The sequence below is a fragment of the Rhinolophus ferrumequinum genome, chromosome 10 (genome assembly GCF_004115265.2).
Source record: "Rhinolophus ferrumequinum isolate MPI-CBG mRhiFer1 chromosome 10, mRhiFer1_v1.p, whole genome shotgun sequence".
Taxonomy (NCBI): Eukaryota; Metazoa; Chordata; class Mammalia; order Chiroptera; family Rhinolophidae; genus Rhinolophus; species Rhinolophus ferrumequinum.
In genome coordinates, this window is record NC_046293.1 from 40499902 (window position 1) to 40524360 (window position 24459).

The 24459-nt window shown below is 39.0% G+C and overlaps 1 pseudogene; it reads left to right on the top strand.

Moving 5' to 3' along the window:
* The first annotated feature begins 58 nt into the window (after positions 1-58).
* LOC117028782 (60S ribosomal protein L38-like) lies at positions 59-12869 on the top strand (annotated as a pseudogene).
* Positions 12870-24459: the final 11590 nt, after the last annotated feature.

Below are 24459 nucleotides of genomic sequence, written 5' to 3' on the forward strand. Positions count from 1 at the left end.
TGGAATTGCCAGTTAAACCGAGCCTGAGCCTCTGGTGGTTTAGGTGGGCATCCTTGAAATGCAGGTCTGCCTTTACACCCTGTACTCCCCGTCCCCCCGTTATTCCATCCTTCCCAGTAGGATGGGGAAAATCCACGTTTCCCCAGAAAGGACTCAGCCTATGAGAGCAGACTGCCCCAACATTTCCATATAAACGGAAGGGTGACTCCGCAAACTTAGATAAGATTGTGTTTATTTAGACCGTTTCATTTGTAGCTTTGAAACAGACGGATCCGTTGGCACTCAGAGAAAAAGCTGAGAAAAATCTTGGTAAGGTTGCATAGAAGGCTGGAAATACGTAAATGTTTCTGAAGAAGGGGATTCTCGAACCAATGAATCGAGTTCAAAAAACAAAACAAAAACAAACAAACAAACAAACAAAAAACAGCAATACCCCAGGCCTCTATGTCCAGCCATTACACCAGGTAGAATTGTTTTAGGTCCTGTCCCTAAGACTGGTAAAAAAAATTAGACTAGCAAGAGAAGAATAAACTCAAATATAATCAAGGAAACAAAGGTCCAGTTTAAAAAGTGTTAGCCGAGCCCACACAAAAATTACCATGATTTTTATCATCTTTTGATACCGTATTTTTCAGTTATTATCTGTGTTCTTTTCATTCCCTGGTGACATAATGTACCTTAATGTTGCACTTTTGCTTTGATTCTCTGAATCCCACATGTATTCTTGAAGGTCAGATAAATATTAGATTGTCCATTAGTTTTATTGCTTATAACTAGAGAAAGAACAGAAGTGGATGAATGAGGGGAGGAAGACTATACCTTCACCCTTGATGGAAAAAAAACGCCAGACATAGGTTTAAAAAAATGTAAAGAACACACTTTTACATCAATGAGTAGGCACAATGTTACAGTACAGGTTGCAGCACTGGTTATGCCTGTTGTAACCTGAGTTAATAATGAATCTAAGAATGGTATTTGTCACATTAGCCGTGAAATGTTTGCTTTCTAAGTGACAAAGAAAAGACACTATCCCTTGGGTTCTATAGATCTGGCCATAGATGAATGTTAACTATTCCACTAAATGGAATAATTCTGAATAAATCTATAGATTTATTTCCCATCATGGATTCAGAAAATGAATCAAGAAAAAAATGCAAAAGCAAAAATAATTATATTTCAAGTCCAGTAAGGTGCAGTCTGTATAAGCAAAACATTTGCAGCAGATTGTACCTTAGTAGATAATGTTGCCCTGATATCTTACAAAAAAGGTGATTCAGAAAAAATCTTTCCTACTAGAGATCTTTAAAGCCAATAATCTGGCTTATTTTGAAAACACATGCTCCCCCCCCCCCAATTTAATTGTGTCAGAGGTTTTGTTTATTTCCTCTCCCCACTCCCTATTTTCTACAATACCTTGATTTATCTTGTCAACCGTGAAGCAGTATTTGGGGAAAGCCACTTCCCAGTTTAGCAAGGAATTACTATATTTAAAATATGATAAAAAGTGTTGTTTCAAATCAATGTGGTAAGAATACATTCATTCATTCAACATATATTTGTCGTTATATGTCATTTATATCTCAATAAAGCGGAGGGCAAAAAAACACAAATATTTATTGGGCACCGGCTATGTGTTGAGTGATAGGAATATAATGGTGAGACAAATATAGCCCCTGCCCCATGGAGCTGAGTGGGAATTCAGTAAGAGCTGCAGGAATAAATAGCAAAAACAAACAATTCAATCAAATAGAAAAATAAAAAAACTAGAGATGTAAAATGGATGGTTTGATTTCTGTAAAAACAGCCAAACTTTACATCCCTTGAAAATGTGAACGTTTTAAATAGTATTGTCTGGCAAACTTATGGTTCCTGCAGGGATGGTTATGCTGTCATCACTTAAAGATAATGCAGCTTCATGTTGTTAAAACTGGAAAGATTAATTCACCAAAGGATGTTGAAGCTGGCGGCATGAATGGAGCTATGAGAAATTATCTTAGATATTTTGTCATAGGTGATAGAAATCTGCTTCTCAGTGGCTCTTATAAGGCTTTTGGAGTGTTGCCACACAAAAAAGAGAGGGGACCAAGAAAACTATCAAGAAGGCTGTGAACAATAGAGATTCCCAGGAAACAGAGAACATAATAAAGTTGTTTTAAAATATTGCACTGCACTTTTACATGCTTTTAGATTCATAGGGTCTCTTCATATATTTGAGGAGAGAAATTTCTAAAAGTAAAGGACTGACCAATATAGACTTCAGGTCGAAAAAACAAAAAGTTGCCGTAACAGTTTGAAGAGTTTTTGAGAGAATTCCTGTAGTTTCTAAGATTAATATTTTTGTGAGCTTAGATTTTTCATAAAATTATGGTACCATATTCCTAATGAGTTTGTTTATACTGTTTTTCTGGTATTGGAGTTACGCATTAATAGCGTTTCTCCATCAAATGTCTTTGAAATAAAAGTTCTTAGGAGAGAAATGATCAATGTAGAGCTTGTGATGCGTATGTGGTTATAATTTCAAGCCCATAAAAATACGATTTCTCTAACTTTGAAATATGGTGAAGTATCAACAGCACAGACTTTGGAGCCACACACCTGGTATTAGATTCTTCTGCCCTTTACCAGTTGTGTGATCTTGGGCAATTTACCTAAATACTCTGGGCTTCAGTTCCTCCAGAGATCACAATACCTGCTTAACAGTGGTAAGGATTTCATTTCGTTTATGAAAAAGCGTCTCTCTGGATGATGCGCTATGAAAACGTCTCCTCCACTGAGGTATCTTCATTTGCTTCATTTCCCACAATGTGGACCCCAGCATGTCTCCTCGTAGCCTGAGAACTAGAGAATTTTAGGGCTGTGAAACCCCTCCCCTAATTGTAAAGTTAAGGTAAGTAAGGCTTCCAGACATTTAGGAGTTTTCCTAGGACCTAAAGAATCCAGGTCTCCTGCCCACTGGTGCAGTGGGCATTCCAAGTTGCTTCCACTCTTTTTTCCTTGCTGCTTCCATAGAGAATAAAGTGTAGGAATAGACAATGACACTGGCAGGACTGAAACCAAAAAGAATAGCAATTCAGTGTTACTATATCTTCAAAGAAACTCATTTACTGAGACATCTTAAACTAGTCATATCTTTTGACCTAATAGTGCTTATTTTAGGAATCTCCTCTATGCAAATAATCAGAGATGAAGATAATAACTTATTTATAGAAATGCTAATCACAGCATTTTTTTTTAAGTGATGAAAAATTGTAAACAACAACCTAGGCATTCAGCAATAGAGAAATTGCTAAATAAGGTGACTCTAACCCATTATAATTCAACCAGTAAAAGTAATCTTTTTTAAGAATATTCAATGGCATGATATTTCCTATGAAAAAAGGGCAGGATAATAGCATGATATAAAACATTATTTAATACAATTGAGATTTTTGTAAAATATTTAATTTTAAATATGCACAGAAAAGGCTAGAAGATATCCTCTATTTTTTCTAGTACATGTTTATTTTAGATATCAAAGGAGACTAAAAATTTACCCCGAAATATGAAAATTACTCTCTCCTGAGATCACCACAATTAATTTTTTTGCTTACATCCTTCCAGACTTATTTTCAAGCAAATAGCGATATAATTCTTTTTTTTAATGGGAATGTACTAAACATATTTGGTAATTCTGCAGTTTTTATTTAAAATGTAATGATCTTCTTAGTAAGATGAAATTTTAACTTTGAGTTAGATTTGGGAGGTGGAATTTCATATGATTTTAATTACCTTCTTTTTACTTTCCCGTGAACAAGTCAAAAATCAGAAAAATAATAAATAATGCTTAAGTAATAGCTCATTATTTAACAGAAATGTTAATTGTCCAAATGGGAGCCACAACAATAATATATAATAGTAAATATTTGAATAAATAGTAACCTGCATAATTCCTCCTCACATAAAAGGACAAGAATCCTAAATGAAACATTAAAAAGCTACCCTAAAAGAAAGCCAAGTAGTATGTTATTTTGTCATTTGAGAAAACACTTCTCATCCACTATTATCTTGTTATCTCAGAATTTCTCACATAAACTGTTCACTCATTTTTAATAAGCAATACATCTTAGAGTTCTTTTTCTTCGATGTGACAAGAGCACAACAAAAAAAGAAAAAATAGTTAAATTGGACTCCATCAAAATGAAAAACTTTTTGTGCTTCAAAGGACACCATCAAGAAAATTACAACAGTCCACAGAATTAGAGAAAATATTTGCAAGTCACATATCTGATAAGGTACTTGTATCATCAATAACAATAGTATAGTATAATATATACAATATGTTATACATTTTTATGTGTTATAAGAATATATAAAGAACTCTCACAACTAAATAATGAAAGACAAACCAATTTAAAAATGGATATAGAATCTAATTAGGCATTTCTCCAAAGAACATATACAAATAGCCAGTAAGTACATGAAAAAATACTCAACATCACCAGTCATTAGGGAAATACAAATCAAAACACAGTGAGACTCCACTTCACACCTAACTAGGATGACTATAACAAAAAAAACAGATAATAACAAATATTGGTAAAGATGTGGAGAAATTGGTTAGAACTTGCATACACTGCTGGTGAGAATGTAAAATGTTGTAGCCACTTTGGAAAATAGTCTGGCAGTTGCTCAAACAGTTAAATATACAGTTTCCATAAGACCCAGCAACTCCAAGTACCGTGTTTCCCCAAAAATAAGACCGGGTCTTATATTAAGGTTTGCTCCAAAAGACACATTAGAGCTTATGTTCAGGGGATGTCATTCTGAAAAATCATGCTAGGGCTTATTTTTCCGGTTAGGTCTTATTTTGGGGGAAACACAGTATATTCCCCAGGGTATACACTTGAGAGAAATTAAAGCATATCTCCACTCAAAAATTTGAACACAATGTTTGATAGCAGCATTATTCAAATAACCAACAGTAGGAGCAACCCAAATGTCCATCAACTGATGAGTGGATAAATAAAATGTTGTATACCCATACGAATGGATACAATTCAACCATAAAAAAGGAATGAAATACTGATACATGCATGGATGAACCTGGAAAACAGTATTCTACATGAAAAAAGCCAGACCCAGAAGGCCACACACTGTATTATTCCATTTCTATAAAATGTCCAGAATAGGCAAATCTAGAGAGACAGGAAGTAGATTAGTGGTTACCTAGGGCTGGTGGGGAGTGTAAAGGGGAAATGGAGAATAACTGCTAACGTGCACAGGGTTTCTTTATTGGGTAATGAAAATGTTCTAAAGTTGATAGTGCTGATGGTTGCACAATTCTGTGAATGTACTAAAAACCACTGAATTGTACACTTTAAACAGGTAAATTGTATGGTGTTGTGGGTTGATTTGTGTCTGCCAAAAAGATATGCTGGAGTCCTAACCCCCAGTACCTGTGAATGTAACCATATTTGGAAATAGGGCCTTTGCAGATATAATCAAGTTGCTGAAGGAGAGTGAGCCCTAAATCCAATGGCTAGTGTCCTTATAACAGAGAGATCTGAAGACAGCGGAGAAACAGGAAAGAAAGCCATGTGAAGACAGAGATGAAAATTGAAACCATGGAGCTACAAGCCAAAGAACACCAAGGATTACTGACAGTCACTAGAAATTAGGAAGAGGCCAGGAAGGATTCTTCCTCAGAGACTTTGGAGGGACCACGGTCCTTCTGACACCTTGATTTCAGACTTCTAGTCTCCGGAACTGTGAGAGAATAAATTTCTGTTGTTTTAAGCCACCCACTTTTTGGTAATTTGTTATGGCAGTCCTGAGAAATTAACACATGTGGTATGCGAATTATATCCTAACAAAGCCATTTTGTTTGCATTTTATTTTTGTTTTTTGAGGACTCTGGGTTTAGTTTTGTCATTAGTAGAAATTCATATACTCTCATGGCAGAGAACATTAGAAGTCTAGAAGACAAAAGAAGGCCTTACCCATGCAGATTTCTCCTCGGGGAATGTGAACTTATGTTTTATGCATAGGTAACTGTCTTAGCTGCCAGGCAGTATACTTCAGTGGTTCCTGGGTCTTTTATTCTTTCTCATCTCAGGAACCCTTCTTTTCCCACCTGTGTTTAATTCTGTAACTGGGCCACAAACAAAGCAATCTTGTTCTCTCCATTTTCTTACGTCACTTATATTCTCACTTGTTACAGATTCTCAGATTTCCTGGGAATAGACTAGACTAGAAGACAGTCTAAGAGACTTTGCATTCTCCTACACACAAAAATTTCCCCCAAGTAATGTTTATTATCCAAAATTAGACACTGTCTCATTTGTACCCATGGGATTTTAATTTATGGAGGTGACTGAGTGACATCAAGGAGAGGTCAGTGCCATTGAAGGCATATTTTTATTACTTCCGTTTCCCGAGAAAAGGGAACCTGACACCTCACAGGGCCACATGGGAAGCATCAGCGTTTGGTAAGGAGGCAGACACAGGATCTAAGGGAAGGCATGTTAGGCCAGAGCCTTAACTGCGATGTCTGCAGGACAGGCAAGGCAGGACCGAGTAACAGTTTAGAATTGGCTCATTTGAATAATTTCAGTGGGCTTGGGGCTATGGGGTTGGTCTCTAGTTGCTGTGGGATGATTTAGGGGAGGGGCAATATTGGCTTGGTGTGTGCGAGTTAGATAAGAAGGTGTGTGAGTTCCAGACAAGCTGACACGTAGGACACAGGTAAATGTTTGGACGTGATTAACGAATGCCAAATAGATATACAGAATCTAAGAAAACACAGAACAGATACCCTGTTCTTTTTTACTTTCAGACTGAGTCCTTTGTCTACTCAAGTACATTGGCTGGGAGGTGAATGGCTAAATAATACTCCCTGATTGTTTGGAGCCTTAGCCTGGGAACTAAATTATTGTTCCTTCTTTATCCAGTCACCCTCTCTCCCTTTAGGCTCCCTGAAACCCTGCGTCCCTCCTAACTGCCAGTCTGTCCTAACAGGTCTGATCATGTCACTCCTCTATTATCAATGAAAAACCAAAACAAAATTTTCGTAGTTCCCTACAGACCTCAAGATACAACATCCTATATAAACTATTTAAATTTTATTTTTCAATAGCTAATGCAATACAGCCACTCTACAGAAGGAAAAGTCTCCTTTCAGTCTTATCCTCAGTTCCCTTCCTCCAAGGCAACCAGTGGTAACTGTTTCTTGTGTATCTTTCCATTGATTTTTATGCACATACAACAAATACACACATATATTCTCCCACCACCATCTTTTTTAGCCAAATTTTCACATACAAACACTGCTACACTTTGCTTTTTTCTCCTAACAGTATATCTGCAATCACCCCATATAATTATACAAAGGGTTTCCTCATTCTTTCAATCCAGCATAGCATTGCATTGTTTAAATGTATCATAGTATCAATTTATTTGAACAATCCTCTAGTGAAGAATACTAAGGATATTTCCAATCTTTTGCCATTGTGAACAATGTTGCAATGGACAGTCTTATTTAGCTATCATTTTGCACATTTGCAATTATAGCTGGAGGAAAAATCCCTAGAAGAATTACTGAATTCACTGTGATTTTTGATAAGTGTTTCCAAATCACCCTGGATAGAAGCAGTAACATTTAGACCCCATCAGCAGCACATGATTAGGCCTGTTTATCCTCACCCTCATCAACATGTGTAGCCATTCCCACCTGGGCCCAGCTCACCTTCCACAGGCCTGTCAATGTGTTCCTGTGACTTCCAACTGTTAGTGTCTGCCTCCTGTGCCTGAGAACGAACCTTCCCCATGCCCAATTGCAAAAAAATATTCTGTAAGATTGTGGGGGAGGTCAAAAGCACAGAGAATTATCACTACCACTAGCACCACCAGAACCACCAGTACCACCACACACACACACAAACACACACACACACACAGGGCAGCCTAACCCATGACTCTTCAGCTCCTTCATCCCACAGGTGGCATAATTCTAAGATTTGTATGTTGCATTATCTCCCAGAGTTTTTACACAAGGTAGCTGGCTTAATAATGTACCTTTCGTTGGCTGCCTTACTTTTCTCTGTCATTGCCCTACTTCTCTTTCCAGTGACCCCTCCCAGCTTCCCAATTTTTTTGTTTGTTTGCTTGGAATTAAAATCAGGCAAAAGTGGGGTGAGCAAGTTGTACATCCCCAAAGATAATTGAGCTACTTCTTGTTATTTGATCTGAATGTTCCTGCATCTGTTTTACACTCAACACAATGTTGATATTTTTAAGTCTATTGGAAACTCATCTCTTTAAAACCATGCTGCTTTAATTAAAGTTTTAAAGCAGATGTCTGTGCCATAATAAAGTTATTTTTAAAATAAGAATATTTACCTTAATCTCAAGAAAAATCCTGACAGAAAGTATATTCTCTTCCTGTAGGTTGACAATGAAATGATTCTTGGGGCATGAAGAAGGAAGGGAAATAAAACGTTACCTTTAATAGGAAATAAAAAGATGAAGACTTTTAAAACCTTCCTAATAGTTTTTTCAATGTGCCTAACAACTAGCAGGTTAAACGACATGGCGGGGGAGACAAAACACACTTCACTTAAATGTTTCTCCACGAGTATGAAATTTTTTTTCCTAGGAAAGAGATTTACTTTTTCATACAAAGGTAGGTAAGAGCACTAGCTCCGTGTAAGTCAGGTTCTTAGAACTTTAGTTTTATTACCTCTAAAATGGATAATAATTCAGAGGATTGTTTGATGATTAAATGAGCTAATAGATATTAAGTACTTAGCCCATTGTCTGGCCTATAATCAAGACTCAGTAATTGGTAGTTGTTCCTACGAAAACAATCTCCACTCTAATGCCATCATCTACTCTAGAAGACTCATAAGGAGTCGGAAGAACACATCCCCTGAGAGTTCTTGACCATGAGGACAGCCTGGGGAAAGGAAGCAGGGCATTGGATAGAATGTTCAGAAGACAGAAACCCCCTATCTCAGGAGAGTGCAAATGAAGAAGACAGCACAGTCTCCCTTCCCATACTTTGCGTTGCTCAGGCTGTCCAGATTTCTACTATAAATGCATAGAACGGGGTATAAATCTGAGATGCTACAAATAGGAATAGATAGGGCTTTTGCCAATACTGGAGTAGGCATATTCTCCTCTCTGAGCCGACTGCTTTTGCTACCCCTGCCTACCATTAGCGACACTAATGTTACCAAGCCCAAAAATATCTTTTAGAGTTGCAGCACTACTGCTTCTCCTTCAAAGCACCTGTGCTATCTGGGGGTGAGAGGTAGAGGGTAGGAAATTGTAGTAAAGAGAGTATGTGCTTTATATAGTGTTGTATCTATAATGGCATAATAATATAGTCGATAGAGAACTAGGCTAAGAACCAGGCAGGCAGAGTTCTAATTCTGGCTCTTTCAATGACAGAGTTTGTGAACTTGGGCAAACTACCTAGTTGGTCTACGAACAGCCACATAATAAACCATCAGCAAGTGCTGTCCACTCTACATCCAAGGTATATTTCAATTCTATCCACTTCTTTCTATATATTCTACCACTTAAGCCAGGCCACTATTATCTCTTGTCTAGGATATAGCAACAGTCTTCTCTGGATTTCTTGCTTCTGTGCTGGCCCCATTATAATTTATCCTAGACACTGAAATAGGAATATTTAAGAATTTTAAATCTGTCAAAAACTCCTGATGGTTCTCCACCCCATTTAGAAAAACATCATACTACTTATGATGGCTCTCGTGATATTAAACCACCGCCCAACCCCCCTTACCTTATTATGGCCAGCGGACTCTAAGGTGGCCCCATGGCCCCCACCTCCTGGTATTCATGCCTTGTGTCATCCTCTCCCCTTGAGTGGGTGGGACCAGGACATGTTTTTAACCAATAGAATACAGCTAAGGTTATGGGATGTCACTTCCCTGATAACATTATATAAGATTATTACCCATCCTGCTAGGCGACTCTCTCCTTGCAGGCTTTGAGGAAGTAAGCGAGGCACTGAGGGCAGCTTCCAGCTGACAACCAGCAAGAAATGGAGGCTCTCCATCCAACAGACAGAAAGGAACTGAATTCTGCCAACAACTTCATGAGCTTGGAGGTAGATCCTCAGAGGAGGCTCAGATGAGAACGCAGCCCTGGCCAGTGCCTTGATTGCACCTATGTAGAGGACCCAGCAAGGCTGTGCCTGGATTCCTGATCGACAGCATCTGTGTCACTCCAAACTGCTAAATTTGTGGTGATATTGTTAACACAGCAATACTTAATTCTTATCTTCCACCCCACTCCTCATCCTCTACGGTCTACCCACACTGGGCGTTCTTACTGCTGTCCTCATATGTCAAGGTTATTCGCTCCTCAGGGCCCTTTGCCTAAAAGGCTCTTAACCCAACTCCTCACTTTGCTGACTTTTTCTTATCATTCAGGTCTTAGCTCCAATGTTCATTCTTACCTACCTAAGGAGCCACCCTCACATTAGTACATTCTACTGTTTTAATTCTCTGCACAGAGCTTTTCACTACCCGTAAAAATGTGTTTGTTCAGTTTCCTTACACTGTGAGCTGTTTGAGATCAAGGACCTTGTCTATCTCATTTCCCATTGTGTGCCTAGAACCTAACACAGTGCTCGTTACTACAGTAACACTCAGTAAATACTTGTGAATTATCATTAAATGAGCATTAGGTAACATTTACGCTCCACCCAGTGCTAAAATGATCTCAGGTCCACGAAGGGACATATGCAAAGGTGTTCACTGTAACAACAGTTGTGGTGCAGAGAGTGGGAGGTAACCGGGGTGTCCATCACTGGGAGAGTAGACTAGTCAAATGTGGTCCATGCACATGTGGGGGGAGCAATTAGAAGCAACAGATGAGATGTACCTATTGAAACATGGCTGCACTGAAAGCACAGGACACAAGACTAAGATATATAAGGCGCTCATTTTTTGTAGATAAAAATACATGAACACACAAAAATACATACTTTGTACGGACAATACAAACAGATAAAACCACGTTAAATAAATTAGAATGCTTCCCTAAGGAAGGGAAAGAGATATGAGTGGGAAATGAGGTTAACAGGGCATAAATAAAACAAGAGAAAGAACTTGCACAGACTGATGCTGATAATGTCCTAGGAATTGGGCTGTGTGGTTAATTCCGTCTGCATCCGAGAGCCGAAATTAAGGCCAAACAAAACTGAGTGGTCCAGAGATCATAGGAAACATCACAGAGTGTCACCAGCCTAAAGCCTAAAGAAGCGTGGGATTAAATATTAAAAGGTGACCTGCACTAGAAATCTCACTGTCATTCTTGACTCCTACCTTTTTCTCTCTCTCCTTATGGAACCAGGCATCTGAGCACTTCCGAGTGTTCTCTCAAATTTTTTTTCAAATGCATCTCTACTTCTCCTGGGTCTTCATCACGATTAGACTTAAGTTCAATTTTCTTGACACTGTTGCTTCACAGATGGTGCCACCCTCCTCCGTTAGGAAGTACATAATGTCGCATTACCTCTCTACGTGTGATGTTAGAGCTAGCAGTGATCAATGCTAGAGTCTTTATGTCAAGGTCTCTGTAGTCATTTTGATTCTGTGAGGCTAATTTTCTAGTATGGTCCTCAGGAAAAGTTCATAAGGACAATATTTTCTGTGTTTTAAGTATTCACAATGGTTTGTCTATAGCCTTTGTCCTTACAAGTCAACTTGACAGAATGTAAATTTTTGGCTCCCATTTTCTTCACTTGACACATGATGAACTTTCAGAGCTCTGTGTTTTAGCATATACATTTCTCCACCTGGAATGAGCTTCCCACTTGTCACCTGCCAAGCTCCCTTCAGCCATCTGGGCCCAGTGGTGGCGTTCTACTACCATGAGGCCTTTCCTATGTGCTCCTGACAGAATTAAGTTCTACTTTCAATTATGTTTTTATACAACTTGGTACATTCCTCTGCAACACTTAACACTATACATAGCTTCAACTTATTAAGTACTTACTACGTGCCAGGCACAGCTGAGCCACAGAGTAGACTAATTATATGTAACGTACTATAATTTTATTATATTTCTCTTCTTGTGCACCTGTGTGTTTGCTCTGGAATTTAAGAATGCCTAATGTTTTTGTTTGTCTAGTTTTCTAGGCAAACAAAAGAAATATATGAGGTTTACTTTTTCTTTGGTGACTTCATTTCATTTTCAATCATGGCATCACTCTGTTGTCTGAGTACGTGTCAGCACTTCAGGTACTATAAGATTTCATTTTCCCAGAGATATTTCTCTCAGAGCTTTCTACCCTGCCCCAACCTGAACTGCTGGCCCTGGTGACGCTGCCTAAGGTTTACCATCACCATCATCTGGGGAGTTCCTTTGCCTCTTTCCACGTGTGTGTGATGGATTTCCTATTTTCTGGATCTTATGTTATCCCTTTACTTGAGTTTCTTTTCTATAATTTTTTGAAAAAAGGAACATGAAAGGTGACCTATTAGAGATTAAAACTTCCTCTGTCCCCAACTGTAATTATGATAGAGTTCCTACTCTAATTCCAGGTTGATAGTATTTTTTTTGTCTCAGAATTTTGATATCAAATATATGGTGATGAAGGAGAACTGACTCTGGGTGGTGAACAGAGAGTTCACCTGCACCCCTCATAGCCATTTCTCATAAAATTGAGGAAATCAAGGACTTCCTGCTCACAGCCAGGTGAAAGGATGCCAACTCTGTCAAGATCAAGAAAAATAATAAATTGTGAAGTTTGAAGTTCTGTGCACTTTTATACCTTGGTCGTCACAGACAAAGAGAAGGAAGAGGAACTGAAGCAGTCCCTGTCCCCAGATTTGGCAGTGGAGGAGCTGAAATGAATCAGTCATGCTGATTTGAACTGTATTGCAATTGTTTAAATTCATAAAACACAAAACAACAACAACACAAAACAGCAGACAATAGGCTACATGACCTTTCCATTGTCCTATTTTTCTTAGAAATAATTACTACTCGTTTAGTTATGAAAGTATTTTTGAATTATATAACGTGCTTTTCCATGTTGTTTATATGGACTGATTTTTTTCCTTTCTAAGAAGGCAATAAATTAAAAAGTAGCAATGATTCAAATAAGGTTATTGACACGCTAAAACTAAGCAACAAACTGATATCTACTCTGCTATAATATGGTAAAATAGAAAGTGAAAAACTAATGGAGCAGTAACTATGTGCTCATTTCATGTATTAAATCATTTAATACTCATGACAACCCTGTGAGTTAGTTCCTGTTGTTATTCCCATTTTATAGAAAAGGAAATTAGGACAGAGAAGTTAAATACCATCCTTAAAGTCATACAACTACTATGTGACACCTACTAATTTTTTAAATTTCTATCTATTGATTTTCTATTTATATCATGATTTTTCTTTTCAAGAGATCTTTTTTATCCTGTCCACACAGCTTTTTAAATACATCTCCTTCTTTCTTTATGAATACAATAGCTTCTTTTATCACTCAGACCACAACGTGTAGGTCTTATTTTTTCTGATTCCTCTATTATCTCAGTTTCCTCCAAATTCTTTCCTGTTTGTTTTCATCTCTACTTTTTCATGCTAGAGACTTCCCTCAAATGTCTGGGGATTCCTACCATTCATTTATATTTAAGAATGAGGCACTAAAACATAGTAAGAAACTCCGAGTGGGGAAATGGGACGTACTGAGTTGCAGGCTTCATTGCAGAATGATTAGGCAGGGCCCATGCATTTCGTAGGGAATACTCCCCACACGTGTCAGCACCTCTAGGTCTTTTGTCCTGGGGTGGTCATTTTCCCCAGGGAGAAATTCTGCCTAGAGTTCCTTAATTACATCCTTACAGGTGGCAACCTGGCTGCCAGCATTCTGGTAGTCAAGAGGCTTTGGGACCTTACTTTGCAAGATATCGATTTCCACTTAATCCCCCTGCTTTCGGCAGAGCTATGCTTAAACTTGGAGTCCCTCAATTCAATACCCTTCCATTTTTTTCTTGAGTGGGTTGCTTTGTTGCCTGTGGTATGGAAAGACATATAAGGACCTAACTGCTTCATGTACAGAATTTCAACCCACCTTTCTGATGTCAGCTCTACCCCTCACCCCTACCTTCGGAGATTATTATCACCACAGTTCCTGAGATTTTTCCAGAGCTCTAAAGCAGGGTGTTACTTCTTGGCTTCCCTCTCTGTGGGCAGCATGGTTTCAGGTTTCTCTGGTCTGGTAGGTCAATTAGCAATTGCCCATCTGCGATTTGGCTTCCAAAATTTGATTGACATCTCTCAACTGTTCTTCTACTTCCTTCTGTTGTCTCCCCTCATGTTCTCTTCTTCCTCATAAATGTGTGCTCTTTTTAATCCCTTAATTATCATCTGGGTGGAGATTCTGGAAGGAGGAGAGTTAAATGCAAGTATCCAATCTTCCAGGTTTAGCAAGAAGCCTGTGCTTTTGGCCTCTGTTATGCTGCCTCTGTGTATAAGCTAAGCATCTCTCCTCCACATAGAGTATGATTTTCTTGAAGTTCCCACACTCCTAAGAAAATAAAATGAAATTTAAAAGTTCCCACACTCCTAGAAAAAGATGAAATGTTCTGTAGTTATGACAAGTCACCACCAGACCCAGTTCTAAACTGGTTTAATGGATCAATGACAGCTTGCCTCAGTTTAATGAATCAATGGCAGCTTGCCTAAGTGAACACACTTCTGAAAGTCAGCCAGAAATGGCCCCAGGCTTTCAAAAGCCAGCCAACCCACACCATTCTCATCTAAACAACCAAGTTTCCACAGCTGGCATCAACCCACTACTGCCTCTGAAAGACCACCACTCCCTCAACTCCACACTTTCCAAACCCTCTATAAAATCACCTCCTTGCTTTGCTGGAAGAGACTGTGCTTCAGTATTAAATTCGGCTTTTTGTTTCAACAGTGAGTGGTAGTCTTTTCCTTTGACAGACCTCAGCAACTACCACCTGTCTGACATGGGAGAAACTCAGCAGGCAGATAAGGGAAGGTGGCAGGGCAACTGCGTCTGAAAGAAAAGGGACTGAAATATTAGCCCTGTGGCAAGGTACAGAGCAAGTCCATGAATGTATAGGTAACCTAAGACACGAGGGATAGAAGCATCGACCTCCAGAAGCAAATGTGTGTCCCTGCCACCTTTGATTCAATATGATTAACTGTATGTAACCTAAACAAGGAGGAGGACGTGCCAATACGTGGGTTTTGTTCGTATTGTTTTGTTTTACTGTATTGTATTTTCAACTATGTTTTTTTATCCTAGATTAAAGAAGGAAGGGGGAATCTTCCCTCAACAGAGATCACATTTACAGTAGCAGGACTGATTGTAACAGATATACAAAAGAATACCCTATATGGAACTGAATTTATTGCAGGGTTAAAGGTTGTCCAAGTAACAGGGACAATATGTGATCTTCCGAACTTCACTCTTTTCTGAGCATCAGCGTCTCCTTGCATCTAGGATCCCTGACGAGGTGCAGCAGAAGTTTCTTCCAGGGATGAAAAACAGGACTGTAGGCTTAGAGGTAGAAGAGAAAAGGCAACAGGTTGTCCCATCTGCAAAAGAAATCTGAAAAGCGCAGGGGGCCAGCCCTATTCTCTGTGTTGTCGCCCATAGTGGGGAGGCTAAGACAGCGCTCCAGCCATGGATTCTGCTAACGCAGCCCTTCGCACCTGCTCTTCCTGGACTTTCTAGACCTTCCTTCCTGCTCTCCCTTTGTTGGAGCCACAGGTCCTTGCTCCTCCGGGGTGGCGGCCCTTCCCAAGGGAAGCACCAGGAACCTGGGCCCCGTGCTCCCATGCCTCCCCACTCTGAAAGCCACGCGTCCCACTCCAGGCTCCTGGCCTCACCCGCAACCTCCGCACAGGGAAAGGCCTTCCCTTTTGCTCCGGGAGAGTAGCCTACACCTCACTGCTCACTCTTGTAACAGTCACAGGCTGCGGAAGACTTGGTCATTCTAGGGACTGCTGAGATGACCTCCAGGAGAGGAAGTCTGGCACGCTTCTGTTGGAAGGAGCTGTGCCCACTATTGTATCCCTCCTGAGACCTCTTGGGCCCCAGGTCGTGGGTGTTGGTTTGCCTACAAAGGTAAACATACTATGCTTCTCAGAAGATGCTCCTGTCACCTGAGGCAGCCGTAAAGGAAGTTTGGAGGAGAGAATACAGGGTAATTGTAGAAAAACGGGATCCTCTCTTCCTGTCATTTTGACAGGTTTTCAGAAGAGGAAGGGGACCTAAGCCACTATCCAAACCGGTGGGGTCTATATGGGGATGATTCCCAAAGCCTACTAAGCACAGATCTCTCACCTGACTTCAGACCCATAAACCCAAATGCCTGTTAAACAGCTACCACAGGACCCCCAAAACTCAACACATGTGAACTTGACTTCTGCAGACACTCAACACTGTTTTTCTAATTTTCTATCTCAAAGAGAAGAAGCCTGACAGACTTTCTCTTGATCAGCTGCCCCCTCCGACACACACACGGTACATCCCCAAAACCTGTCTCTTTCATATAATTCAAATCATTACCTCTCACCTACTTTATGGAAACACTCTTGAACTGGTCTTCATACCTCATTCTTGCCCCGTCCCTCATTTAAAACCTTACAATGGCTCCTCACTGCTTTTCCCATAAGGCCCCACATTCATGAGAAAATGCATAAGGCCCTTCAGGGGGCAGACCTCTGTAGCCTTGCTGCTCCTATTCTTCCACTAGACGGAAGCCTTCCAGCCATGCTGAACGACAATTCCCTGGACTGGCCAAGCTCTCCCTCCTTTGCACACATTGGCCCCCTGGTCTGAAGGCCTTCTCCTACTCCCTTTTTATCTGGTTCACTCACATTCAAGCTTAAGTCTCAGCTGAGGCATCACTCACTCACTCACTCCACAATGGCTCCTTGGCTTCCAAGAAGGGTTCCAAAGCACCCTGACTTCACCCTGCTCTTATCTCAACCTACTGCATGAAAATGTCCCTTTTCCCTGTCTGTCTGCCTCACCAAACTGAGCTCGTTGAAAGTAAAGACCATGTCTGGGTCAACATTTATTCCCTAGTGTTGGCTCAGTGCCTGACTCATCCTAGACACTCAATGTATACTGTCTCATTAATTGAATCCAGTGAAACTATGAATTTTGTTGATGAGGAATCTGAGGTCAAGGGCCTGAGTGGTGAAAGTCATTCAACAGGTTGACTGAGTCAGAAATAAAGCCCAATACTTTGGCCCCAGCAGCCAGCACTCCTGCAACACTGACTTCAGCTGCATGAGTGTGCCAAACAACTGCTCAGAAACTACCTGTTAGAAAGCAAAGTGTTTGGCTCAGCTTCTTATATATGTCTACTAGATAAAGCCTGTTAATTGAGTTCATTGAATTCTCAAAAAATTATGTATTTTTAGCAAATATGATCTGTCAGTCTCTAAGAGTATGTTCAAAATCTCATTCTATAATCATAAATTTGTCTATTTCTCCTTATAGTTCCACCTTCTTTTAATCTACGTATATTGAAGACCTGTGATTGGTTCCATATAATAACATAACTATTATATCTTCTTGGATAAACATTCCTTGTTATGAAATGTTTTTCTTTATCTCTTAATGTTTTTCACCTGTAATACTATTTTATTTGCCTGATACATTTTTAAATATCTCTTTTTCTAACCTTTGTGGATCATTTGAAAATAGCACTCATCTTTTTATTCTTAGGCTTATTTTCAATTATTTATAATAGGCAATAAGAAAAGTTTTAGGGCACCGAAATTTCAGGGCACCAAGAGACAGAAACCAATCAAAGGTATTTCTGTTTTTTCCTTTATTCTCTATCTTAAACAAGATTCCTCAAAAAGTTATAGAAAGGATTACCATATGACCTGGCAATTTAATTCCTACACTAGAGAAATGAAAACATATGTCTACATAGTAATTTGCAAACAAATGTTTATGGCAGCATTATTTATAACAGCCAAAAGGCAGAAGCAACCCAAATGACCATCAATGGATACATGCATAAACAAATTGTTGTGTATACATTTAATGGAATATAATTTAGTCACAAAAAGTGAGGGAATACTGATACATGCTACAACTTGGGTGAAACTTGAAAACATACTGAGAAAGAAACAGACACCAAATGTCACATACTGAATGACTGAATCCTTTTATATGATATGTCCAGATTAGACAAACCCACAGAGACAGAAAGCACACTAGTGGTTGCCGGGAGATGAGGGGAGGGGGCAGTGATTACTTAATCAGGAGTGTTTTTCTGAGGTGATGAAAAAGTATTGAAACTAGAGAGAGGTGGTAGTTACAGGACATTGTGAATACACTAAATGCCACTGGATTTTATACTTTATGATTAATTCTGTTAATCATTACCATGTGAAATTATTATTTCACCTCAATCATTGAGGTGAAATTCCTCAATAAAAAAAATAAATACATAAAACAATGCTATATATTGCCTTCTGCTTGTGAATCAATTACTTTTTGCAAGCTGAGAGCATTTATTTATCCTAGCAAGGAAACGGGGGTTTGTCTGCAATTTACAACCAAACTTGTGGCATGATCAAGTGTCTGCTTCAAAGAGGGAAAGTGTTCTAACTCTTTTTATAACCTCTCTTGGGGCAAACATTATGGGCTGTGGTAACATTCAGTTGTAATTCTAGTACTTGAGTTCACAGAGGCTCTTCTTTAACAGCAACATTAAATAACAAAAAAGAACAATTTCTGGAAAAAGATTTCTCTTATATATTTGGCAACATGTACTTTGTTGTGATCTCATTTTGTAGTATGCATGCTTTATCTTCTGGAAGAATGAACCACACACATCTTACTGATTTTTCCGGGTTCAGTAATCTTCCTTTTTTCCCAGTTGACTTTAGACACAGTGACTTCCCGTCTGTCCCCAGCATTGCTCTTTTCTGGTACAGACACCCCCAAAGAAACACTGCCTAGACCTTTGAGGAGTGAAAGTTGGAAATATTTGCAAGGTGTTTTAGTTTGCTTTTGCTGTATCCCAAACCATCCCAAAACTCAGTGGCTTAAAATAATACCCAATTATTCAGCTCACAATTCTATGGGTCAGCAATTTGGACTCAGTGGGCAGTTTAGTTCTTCTATGGCCTTATTCATGCATTTGTAGTCAGCTGCTGGAAATGCAGCCAGTTAGCTGGTCTGCTGGGGCTTGGCTGGTCCTAAGTGGCCTCACTTGCATGTCTGCTAGGCAGCTGGCTGTCAGCTAGGGCACCTGAGTCCCTCTCCAAATGGTTTCTCATCTTCTACCAGGCAAGCCCAGGCTTGTTCACAGGGTAGCAGTGTTCAGAACTCACATAGCATCACTTTCATCCCATCCTTTTCATCAAAGAGGGTCATAAGGCCAGCCCAGATTCAAGAGGTGGGAAATAGATACCACATCTTGGTATGAGATGTACTGTGACCATTTTTGCTATCCATTACAACTGAAGTCACTATTCCTGCTCTAGTCACCCAGCACCCCCATACTGGCTGTCCCTGGGCCCCCTTCTGGCTTTGCCAGCCTCCAGGCATGAGGCCCACTTGGTTACTGATCCTTTGTGATCATACACTTCCTTACATCAGTCATGTCGTGGGTTACTAGTTCCCTCTCCCGTCTGATTCAACATGCATTCAGTCCCAGAAAATCCTCCCAGCTTCTGATCCACTGAGAATGTCTTTATCTATGAGCATGGTTGTGTTCACCTAGAGCTAGTGTAAGCACATGATTTCTCATCTAATTTGGGACTTCTGAGCATGAAATGGGGTACCAGGAATCACTATGTTAGTACAGCAAGCATAAACTGAGACGCCCTTATTTAAAGACCCAGGGGTTAAAAGCACAGCCTCCTGGATCCACCTTACTTAGGTGTGAATACCAACTCTGATGATTATTGACATTAAACTCTTAGTAACAGTTTCCTCATCTAGTAGATGAAGATTATAATAGTACTTACTTAACAGGGTTTTTTGTAAAGTTTAATTATTATATTAAATATTTATTATTACATAATGTATTTCTAACCTCTGCAGTGGATGGAGGGATTGCCTTCTTCATTTAGTGCTATATTATATGCACGTATGATAAAATTATTTCAAAATCTTTGTATCTATCAGTTTTAATGGCTATAATTTCATTGATAAGGTTCTGTAATTTACCTAAAAAGTCTTCTATTATTAAATATTTTGATCATTTTCAGTTTTCCCCTAATATAAATAAAACAACAAACTTCATTGTGGATAAATTTTTTTATAATATATTATTTTCTTATATCAGTTCTAGAAGTAAAAATGTATATTAAAGAGTATGAGTACGGCAAGGATCTTGGCATATATTACCAAATGGCTTCCCCAAAGAATTACATAACACTTGCATGAGCAATATCAAGAAGTGTTAACTTTAATACAACCTCACTAGCATTGAGATTATCAGTAAAAAAATAAAATTTGCAAATTTATTGTACTCCTTCTAAACATAGTTCTAACAAACTTGTTTTATGGTTTCCCAGCCCTTTCAAATCAAAAGCAAAAAGTTAGAAGCAAGGTGAAGATATTGAAAAAGATACTTGGACATGTTTGCTAATAGCTTGAGGGTGAGAAAAATACAGTTATCCTAGATATCCGGGATTATTTAATGGACAAACATGTCTTCAATCTTCAGTAGTCCATGATATCATTATTTGTTGTAAGATATAACAATCAATGTTTATTATAATAACACTAGATGATCAAGAAAAATCCAGAATGTACTATACAAAATTTGGGTTTGGGTGATTTCCATCAAAAAGTAAAAAGAAAACTTTTATGCTGAAAGGAGACATCTATTGCTTGGCTATATTTTATTTTTAGGCCTTGGGTTTCTGTGAAGAGTCATATGGCTTTGCTAAAGGTGGAGTGAGAGAAAATGGGGAGAAAGTGACCTCCATATTGAGGAATAGAAACGGAGGATAAAGGACGAGGGACCAGGACAGGAGGGCTATTTTGAATTCTAGAACTTGTGCCACTTCCTATATCAGTTATTATTTGTTGTCCCTTTCCTGTTTTCGTGGAAAACAAAGGGCCACTCTCTATAGTTCGTCTTCCCAGGCAGCAAGAAAGTGGGAAGTTACAGAAACTTATTTCCTCTCCACCCTTCTGCAGGCATTGTAAGGGTGAAGAGAAGGGTAGAGTGGCTGGCTACTTACTGAAGGAGAAAAAGTCAGTCCTATTCCTTAGCTCTGCAGCGAAGAAAGAAGAACTTGGCATTCTCTAAATTTATCAAGCATCAAAATCATCTGGAGAGCTTGTTAAAAGACAGATTGTTATCATCAGAGTCTCTGATGTAGTGGGGCTCAGTGGGGCCTGAGAATTTGCATTTCTAACAAGTTCCCAGGTTATGCTGATGATGCAGGCCAGGGACCAGACTTGAACAACCACCTGCACAAATGGTTCCCGGTCCCAACTAATCATCAGCATCACCTGGGAAGGGAAGCAAACAAATAAACAAAACCAAAAACATAAAACACAAAGACATAGATTCCTGGGAGTCTCATGCCAGAACCTACCAGTGAGAATCTTCACAAGAGGGACCTCTGGAATCTGTTTATGCCCTAAAGCTCCCCATGAGATCTTGGTGATGAGCACATGTGGCCAGGCCACAGCCCGGTGACACCCGGAAACCCATCGTCAGTGTTTAATAAAGCCTTAACTGATAGACTGGTTTAGACTCAGAGAGCAATTTCATCAGCTAAAAGTGAATCTTTTGGTGTGCTAATTTTATTTGACTGGTGAGAAAGATATTCTTTGAAAAATATCTGTATTGGCCTCTCAACCACATAGAAATGAGTACTTTTATAAAGGAAGTTCTCACAATTCGAATAACCAAATAATAAAAAAGCTCTGGCACCGCCATGTAAATCAGGAGAATATTTCCATGGCAACAACATGACAACACACTTTTTTAATGGCCAAATGGAGCTATTGTGAAATTCTCTCAGATTTATCCCTTAGAAATAGTTCTTTTTTATCAGAACAGCTTAGCAGTATGATCAAATTGGCAGCTCATATGCTCATCAAAATTGTAGTGGGTTAGCTTTTCCTGGACAGCACTATTCTTTCTTGATATTTGCCATAGGCTGGTTTCCACAACATATATATTATATATATATATATATATATATATATATATATAATATATATATATATATAAAATATATATATATATATATACACACACACACACACACATATATATATATAATAAAAGACTTAAAAACAATGGGAATAACAATTGTACTGCTTTCAAGTTCTGCTGAATATTTGGACTATTATCGAATATATATATGTTGTCATATCAATGATCTTCCCCAACCATAAATTAGAGATTGTATAATGTTGGTCTCAGCTGTGTAATTTCATATTTTCGTTATTTCTGTGATGGCCTATCTTAAGTTCTGGGTCAAACTTCTTACTAATGAACTTCTAAATTCTGTCCAAACTATTTAGCTGAAGTAGATCATCAAGATTTGGCTTGTTACAGATTGACACAAATGTAGAAATATTCGCTAGTGAGCTTACCTCTGAATTATGGTTCATTTGGAGAAGTTGGTTACTTTATAATTTGTAGATTAAGTATTGAACTTCCTTCTGAAATTAGATAATAGTGAGCTATTAATGACCCAAATGGAAAAACACACCCCATAGTCATTAATAATACACAAAACAGAATTTTACCATTCTACATGTGATGACAAAGAACAAAACAGCAATGCGAAAATTAACTTAATTGGAAATATTGTAAAATTATTTTCAACATCATGTTAAATTAAGGAGTTGCTTTGACTGCTAAGTAGTTAATAGAGAAAGCCAAAGTGGTAAGCCCAGTTAGAATTTGTGCAAGTGCTTTACAAATTGCTTATTTTCTAGTACTGTCACAACATTTATTATAATAGTGGTACATTTAATAGAAAGATAGGTCAAGTTGAAATAGATGACAGTTAAGTGGATGATTTCAGGGAAAATTACACTTGCTCAAAAATGTCTCAAAATGAGACATCTTTTGTATCCAAAGAGCTAAAAATACATTCCCCAGGATCTAGTAATTTCCCCAGCACATAGTTGTCAGTCTGTATTTGTTGAAGGGATGGAGTGATGGAGGAAGCAATGAATATCAGCAGAAAAGCTTTAAATCAATTTCTTCTTATCTCCTTGGCACTGGGACTCTGGGTGCTTGAGAGAAACAAACTGGAAATCAGATGTGATAGTTGTCATAGGATTAGTTAAGTCATCTTCCAGTCTCTTTTGCCAGTGCAAATCCTCTCCCAAAAAGTCTGGACTCCAACTCTTACTTGATACCTCTACTTCCGGCAGTGCAGCCAACTACGTAGTTAATACAGATGCTGAAATCAGACAGTCTAGGTTCAAATCTCTGTACCCCACTGATCTTAGCTGTGTGACCTCAGGCAAGTTATCTTACTTCTTGGCTCCTCATCTGTGAAATGGAGACAATAGCATATCTATCTTCAGGTGTGTTGTAAGGACTAAATTAATTAAAATGTGTACAGCATTCAGAATAGTGCCTACATGTGTGTAGTACACAGCTTCCGAGAGAGGTCCATGATTCCCCACTCTTGCTATCAGCTCTGGTGGTGATTCCTCCCCCCTTGAGTGTGGGCTGGGCTTAAGGACTTGCTTCTAGAAAAAAGTAGAATGTGGCCAAAGTGATGCAATATTCCTTCTGTGATGAGGTTACAAAAGATTGACTTCTGTCTTGGCAGCACTCTCTGCTGGCACTCTCTCTGACGAAGTCAGCTCTCGTGTCGTGAGATGCTCTGTGGAGAGACCCATGTGGCAAGGAACTGAGGGAAGACGCTGGCTAAAGGTTCATGAGGAAATAAAGCCTCAGTCCAGTAACCTGCAAGAAAATGAATTTTGCCAACAACCACCAGAGTGAGCTGGAGAGAAGGGTGCTTCACAGATGAGCCCTGGAGACCCCTATAGCCACGTGAGAACCCCAGAGCTAGAAAACCCAGCGAAACCACAACCAGGTTCTGGAGCTACAGACGCTGTGAGAAAATAATTATTTTAAGCCACTGTGTTTGGGAATAATGTGTTATGCAGCAAAAGATAACTAATGCAAAACTCAAGCACTCTATAAAGGTAAGCTAATAATAGACATCTCAAATTTCATCTCTCCTCCCCCAGGACTCACAACTCAGTAAATGGGACGATGGTCCATGCAAGCTGATCAAACCAAAAACCTACCCAAAAAATCATCCTTAATTCTTCTCTTTTTCTCAACTCCTCATCCTCTAAATATTCTAGTTTTATGAATAGCTGAGTAAGAGCATTTCACGAATAGAAAGTTAAAGGGTCTTAAGACAAAAATAAGCTTGTATTGTTTTAAAACAAGGGAGCAGGGAGATGAGAAAACCTACGTG